General features: G+C 40.2%; 1 pseudogene; it reads left to right on the top strand.

Annotated features, from left to right (window-relative positions):
• The first annotated feature begins 4,659 nt into the window (after positions 1-4,659).
• On the top strand, positions 4,660-5,680 carry LOC138420742 (glyceraldehyde-3-phosphate dehydrogenase-like; annotated as a pseudogene).
• Positions 5,681-7,498: the final 1,818 nt, after the last annotated feature.

Below are 7,498 nucleotides of genomic sequence, written 5' to 3'. Positions count from 1 at the left end.
GAGGCAGGTTGTATTTTGTGTCCCCAATTATAATTATCTTCACTGCATTGTAAAGAATGTGCTGTGCACCAAATTCTCTATTAACAATCACAATATGTAGAAATTATATTCATCCTAGAACATCTCAAGGGTCTGGGCTGTTTGTATATGATAACAGCTCATTGAGATCCAAATTATGGAAAATTCAAAGAAATGAATAGGAGAAACACTGCTCTTTTACCATCAGTTTTTAAAAGAAATGTACTATAATTGAAATATAAAACAAGGCTCTTTGAATCAATCTAGTCAGATGAAGAAGGAGGAGGAGGGGGAGGGAGAGTAGGAAGAGCAGGGAAGGAATAAAACCAAGGGAAATATGAATAGAAGCATCCTGAGGTTTTGCCTGAAAAAACAGAATTAGTGAATTAAAAAAGTAGACACCCTTTTATGCCATTAAGAATAATTAACAATTGGATACATAATATTTAAATGTCTAAAAATATATGAATAAACTATAAAACTTTTAGTATTCTAAAATCTAATTTGAAGGGAACTACAAATTTTAAATAATGAGGTGAAAGTCTTGGCAGGTGAGGAAATCAATTAATATTTAGGACACTGAGCTTCTAAAGCCTCTTTCACTCATAATGCAGACATTGATTTTAATTTCCTTCTCAGTTAACAAGGCCTTTTTTTTTACATTATATATAAAAGTTAGAGTAAAATGACTGAGAAAGGATATATAAATAAACTAAAAAGGGATATATAAAAAAAGATACATAAATCAGATAACTAAAAAAGGATAGATAAATCAGATGAATAACTTTGAGCAGTTATATGATGAACTAAAGGCTATGTGAGTGGAAAAATTCCAATATATGAAATACAGAAATGTGAAGGTATGTGTACTATTATTCTGTCAATCACTTTTCAGGGTCCAGGGAATACAGTAATACTTTTTTAAAATGAGCATGACATGAGAATGAAGCTAATACGAAGAGGCAATAGAGACAAACAGGTCTCTAAGTGTACTTGTTTTACAAAGTTGGAAAACAAATAGCAGATAAATGATGTTCTTCAATGTTCAGGAAAATGAAGGTGTTTTGGGAGGAAAATTATGTGTAAGGCAGGACTCTTTCACTTGTAAGAGATAGGAAACTTTCCATTTCCAAACCGTCAAACAAAAAATAGTACTTTAATATATTTTGTAGCTCAAGATTCTTAGAAATAAGTGGCTTTAGGAGTAGCTTAATCCAGGTGCTCAGAAGTCCTCATCCAGACTAAGACTTGCTTTTCTGATCCCTAGGCTATGCTTTGCTCTTTGTGGGCTTCCTTCTTCTACTTCATACTTCCTCCTGCCAGCAAAATAGATGTTAAGGCTTCTAAACTTGAATTATACTGTCTTAGCAACTGCATGAGAAAGAATGTTGCTTCTCTAGTCTTTTTATCAGAAGCCGCCAGTATTAGTTCTAAATGGACCAACTTCAGTCAAGTGTCCATCCCTATACCAATCTCTGTAGGCAGAGGGAAGCCATTGCTATGTTCAATGTTCATCTGGATCCTATTGAGTGAGAAAATGGGAAAGTGGAGCTTTCTCAAGAAAAATCAGGATCCAATAACCAGAAAATGGGAACAAAAGAGTATCTGTGTACTACCAAAAGTTAGAATAAAATAATTAAATCTGAATTCAGTGAAGGATATTTGGGAAGAAAGGGAGGTAAAAATCAAATACCATCTTTCCTGGTGGTGACTCTTCACTCATTTCCACTCAGAAAAACTAGACCCAGATTTTTAGCTGGGAAGAAGTATGGCTAGAAAATATTTCTTCTCTTTTTTCTTTTCTTTCTGACCAATTTGCAGGTAAGTTTTGAAGACGGGGCTTCCCAGGTGTCACAGTGATAAAGAATCCGCTTGCCAATGCAGGAGGTGTAAGAGATATGAGTTCAATCCCTGGGTTGGGAAGATCCCCGGGAGTAGGAAAGGGTAACCCACTCCAATATCCTTCCTTGGGAAATCCCATGAACAGAGAAACCCAGCAGACTACAGTCATGGAATCTTAGAGTCTGACATGACTGAGCACATACACACACACACACGTGCGCGCACACACACACACACACTCGGATATAACCCATGCTGATACTTTGTATTCTGTATTTGATGCTTTAGTTGACTGTATCAAAGCTCTAAACTTCCAAGCAATGACAATGAGTGGCATTATACTTGTGTGCGTGCTAAGTCACTGTAGTCATGCCCGACTCTTTGTGACCCTTTGGACTGTAGCCCACCAGACTTCTCTACTCATGAGATTCTGCAGGCAAGAATACTGGAGTGGGTTGCCATGCCCTCCTCCAGGGGATCTTCCTGACCCAGGGATCGAATGTGGGTCTCTTACGTCTCCCTGCATTGGCAGGCAGGTTCCTAACCACTAGTGCCACCTGGGAAGCCCAGCATTGTCCTTGCCCCCTTGTATAATCTGTGGAGGAGGGGAAGCAAGCAGAGAGGTGAAGGAGGTTATACTGGAAGCAGCTCTTCCCCCTTTCCTGTTTGCCCATTTCTGTTCCCCTCTAACCTTAAAAGAACATAATAAGGAATATGATCACTAAGCTATCGAAACTTGACTCCAGGCTTATGCTCTTCTAAATACGCACACTGCCTTGGCTAACCTGTTGATTCTTTTCCTAGAAATAAAGAAGTAAGTAACCCTCAAAATCCCCCCAAAGCAATGCTGCAGGCAGATCACTGGGGCAAGATAATATCTGAGGAGACAGCCAGTCAGTCTGCACACAGTGGACATGCAGAACCTAACCTCCTGCCTCCATGATTCACTGGGATCCTTTCCCCTCCATTTTTCCCTTTAAAAACTGTCATAGATTGCCTGGCAGGCTGCTGTCTATGGGGTCACACAGAGTCGGACACGACTGAAGCGACTTAGCAGCAGCAGCAGCAGCATCTTTGGACTTGGTCTCTGGACACAAGTCGCCATCTCCTCAGATTGCCAGCTTTTCCGATTAAAGCATCTTTCTTTTCTACCAACACTTGCCTCTGGAATTGGTCTGTGAACAGTGAGCAGCTCAACCTGGGTTAGGTTACAAGATACAAAGAACATAATAATGAGGGGTAATTGTAATTATCCTGAACACCATTAGCACCCACACCAGGCCACCTGAAAGGATAAAGGAAGAAAAGGGGGAGGGGAAGCACACAATCTAACGTACAATAAAAAGTTATCATAATCCTTTCTTAAGATAACTTTAATATATTACTTTGTTGAGTTGTAATTTCATTTTTTCCCTATTAGCTCTCTAATATGCGCTTAACATGATTTAAAAAAGTGTCCTATATGATGAAATACTCCTGTTACTGAGATGTCTGAGGCACCTAGCCTAGACAGAGAGACAGACAATGTATCCCCCCCAACCCAACTAACTTGATAAGGTTGTTGACTTAACACCATGCAAGGCAAAAAATGTGATTCAATTATGAAAAACATTAAAAAAATTGAAAACAATAGTGTCTTGCTGCTGCTGCTGCTGCTAAGTCGCTTCAGTCGTGTCCGACTCTGTGCGACCCCAGAGACGGCAGCCCACCAGGCTCCCTTGTCCCTGGGATTCTCCAGGCAAGAACACTGGAGTGGGTTGCCATTTCCTCCTCCAATGCATGAGAGTGAAAAGTGAAAGTGAAGTCGCTCTGTCATGTCCGACCCTCAGCGACCCCATGGACTGCAGACTTCCAGGCTCCTCCATCCATGGGATTTTCCAGGCAAGAGTACTGGAGTGGGGTGCCATTGCCTTCTCCGATAGTGTCTTAAGGAATACTAATAAATTAGGAACTTTTAATGAACAAAGATTGATTATAACTATTGACCATATATATGAATATAGGTGTCTCTAAGGTAAAGCTTCATTTGACAAACTCATAGTGACTTTAATAAGAGCAAGGAAGACTATATTTGTCTAAATTCTATCTCGAATAATCAAATGATTAAATTGGATGTGGAGGGAAAGGGGAAAAATACACAGATAAACCTCTGAGACTGCTTGCTATTATGGAGGACGGCAGGTCTGACACAAGAACAAAGTGTAGGTGGTGCCCAGTGATTCACTCATGAAACCAACTGAGGGAATGACATTTATAACCCAGATGCATGAATACCAATTTCCAGAGCAAGGGTAATAAAATAAACATGAAATTTTGACACATAATGATTTCTTTTATGAACTAATAAAATTACATACATATTCATATATTTTATATATACATAATTTTTATGTATTGAGAATGATCTTCAGAATAAAAATACGCATAATGAGCATGATTGGTAAGAGGAGCTTCCCATTATGTGTAGTTGGATGAATTATAGAAAAGCATTGGCTGAATTAAATGAGGCTACATTTCAGGCTACTAAAAACTTGTGTTTGAAATTACTGTGCTGTTTTCAGTGGTGTTGAGCCATCATAGACAAATGGGCTTGGTGCCTCAAGGCTGCAAGTAAACAGTGGTGGTTCTTATTTTGTTTTTTAAAAAAGACAGAGATAGCTACATACAAACTTTAAAGCCTGACGTGGATCTTAAGCACAATTTCATAATTATTAAGGAAATGAGGATCTTTGTTCTTCCTTCTTTGACAGATAGCCGAATCTTCTTGTGCAATACTAGCCACATCCCTGAGACATAGTCATGAAGGTCAGAGTAAATGGATTTGGCTATACTGGGTGCCTGGTCATCAGGACGCCTTTAATTCTGGCCAAATGGATATTGTCTCATCAGTGATCCCTTCACCGACCCAGCTACATGGTCTACATGCTCCAATATGATTCCATAGCAAGTTATACCACAATCAAGGCTGAGAATGGGAAGCTTGTCGTCAATGGAAGGCTCATCTCCTTCTTCCAAGAGCAAGATAGGGTACTTGGAAGCACCCACATCAAATGAGGTGATGCTGGTGCTAAATATGTTGTTGAAACCACTGATGTCTTCATTAACTTGGAGAAGGCTGGGACTCACTGAAAGTATGGATCCCAAGGGTCATCATCATCCCTGTTCCTTCTGCCACTGTCCACATGTTTGGGCATAGATCATGAGAATTATGACCATAACCTCAATATCATCAATATTGTCAGCAATGCCTGCTCTACCACCAGCTGCTTGGCCCCTCTGACCAAGGTCACCCAGGATGACTTTGGCAACTCATGATGCCTGCAACTCAAGGCCACTGTCTATGTCATCACTGCCACACAGAAAGTCTCAGATGGCTCCTCTGGAAAGCTGTGGCATGCTGGCTGTGGGGCTTCCCAGAAGACCATCATCCCTGCTTCTATGGGCACTGCTAAGACTATGAACAAGGTCACCCCTTGAGCTAAACTGGAAACTCACTGGCTGGCATGGCATCCTATGTCTCAGCTCCAATGTGTCATGGATCTGACCTACAGTTTGGAGAAAGCTGCCAAGTATGATGACATCAAGAAGGAAGGTGGTGAAGCAGGCAACAGAAGGTCCCCTAAAGGGCATCCTGGATGACACAGAGGAACAGGCTGCCTCCTGTAATTTTAACATTGATACATCCTCTTTCACCTTTGATGCTGGGGCTGGGATCACCCTCAGTGACTGCTCTGTGAAGCACAGTTGCTGCTATGACAATGAGTTTGGCTAGAGCAAAAGGGTGGTAGGCTTTATGGTCCATGTGGTTTCCAAGGAATAAGAGCTCCCTGAACCACAAGCCTCAGTGAAAACAAGAGAAGGAAAAAAGAGGTCCTCAGCTGTTGAGGAGCCTTTGCTCCAGCTCAATCCCCCAACACACTGAGAATCATCCATCTTCAAAAGTTTCCATGCCAGATTTCCTGAAGAAAAGGGAGCCCATTAGGGAGCCCCACCTGGTCATGTATCATCAATAAAGAAAAATGTACATAGTCAAAAAGGAAAAAAAAAGAAAGAAATGCTTTGCAAACATTTAGAAATGGACGTGGAGATCAGCAGGAACTAGGAAAAGTTTACAAAGGGTGAGTCAGATCAGTCTAGCTTCATTCCCCTTTGGACAAAAATTCTAAAAAAGTGGCTTATGTTTATCTGGATTAAGCAAGGCATTTGGCAGTCACAACAGAAACATAACCTCAGTAATCATACAAGGAAATATGAATGCCTAAAAACCATATCAAAGAGCCTAGTTACTTGACTGACTAAATCTTAGAGCACAATTTTCTATTGTTTTTCAAAGATCTCTTTTTATTTCCTTCTTTCTTTTTAAAAATAGCTATTGCATTTGAGTATCTACTATATGTTAGGCATTGTGATTATCCCTTGACATGAACTCTATACTCACAATAATCAGAGATAGATATTCTTCAAATTTTAACATTACCTAAATTATAAGATTGGGTCCAAGGTCACCAGGCTAGAGTCAGGAAGTATAAGCTTTTCAAATATGCAAAGTACATGAAGCTGTAGAAAGAAAAAAAAATGATGGATTATAGACTCAGGCTCTAATAGAATCTAACCTCATTAGTGAAAAGTGAAAGTGAAAGTGAAGTTGCTCAGTCGTGTCCAACTCTTTGCAACCCTGTGGACTGTAGCCTACCAGGCTTCTCTGTCCATGGGATTCTCCAGGCAAGAATACTGGAGCGGGTTACCATTTCCTTCTCCAGGGGATCTTCCCGACCCAGAGATCGAACCCAGGTCTCCCACATTGGAGGCAGATGCTTTAACCTCTGAGCCACCAGGGAAGCCCCAAATTCATTAGTACATTAGATTAAATATAAGATTCATAGATATTAATCTTTTTAGGAAGTTTATTGTGAGTTGGTAGTGTTGACTTGGCTGCTGAGAGAATGAAAAGATTCTTAGTTCTTATTGTAGAATAAGACTATCTGAAGAAAGGGAAGTGGTATGCTTGTTTTTTTTTTTTTTTTACAGTATTTTCAGTTCCAAACTCTATACCTTAATATGGGATGCACGTATTAGGATTTTTTCCCTTTGTTAATTATAGAGACTCCATATGCAAGGAGGGAATTTTTTATTTATATAGCTGACATGAGTTTTCAGTTAACCTATTAACCTGGAGAAAGAGCTGATAAAACCTTAACTTGAAGGATGGAAAATAGAGTCTCAGAGCCAGTTTCTCCTCTCTGCTTATCACTGCTCATTTTATATGTTGGTCTTATCCTCTGTTATTTCATATAGGCCTTCTCCACTGGCAGAAGACATTTATATTAAGAGTCTCGGATTAGCTGTTCCAGTGAAAAGAGAAAGCTTCTTTTGGCCCAACAGCCTGATGACAGCCTCTGAGAAGAATTCCGTTTGGCCATGCTATAGCCATATAGAAACCTTTGTCCCAGTCACTGTTATCAGAGAGATGGGGTAATATGGTTGGCCATGATTTCATCCTATGATCACTTTCACGGCCAGTGGCAGCACAGAGTATGGGGGAAAGCAGAATCTGTTACTAGAAGAGGATGAAGAGCTGGCTGAGCACATCACACTTGGTACATTAACCTTCAACATGTTCTGAAAGGAACAGGGAAAG

This window comes from Ovis canadensis, chromosome 15, assembly GCF_042477335.2.
Source record: "Ovis canadensis isolate MfBH-ARS-UI-01 breed Bighorn chromosome 15, ARS-UI_OviCan_v2, whole genome shotgun sequence".
Classification (NCBI taxonomy): domain Eukaryota; kingdom Metazoa; phylum Chordata; class Mammalia; order Artiodactyla; family Bovidae; genus Ovis; species Ovis canadensis.
This window is presented reverse-complemented; position numbering and strand designations above follow the sequence as displayed.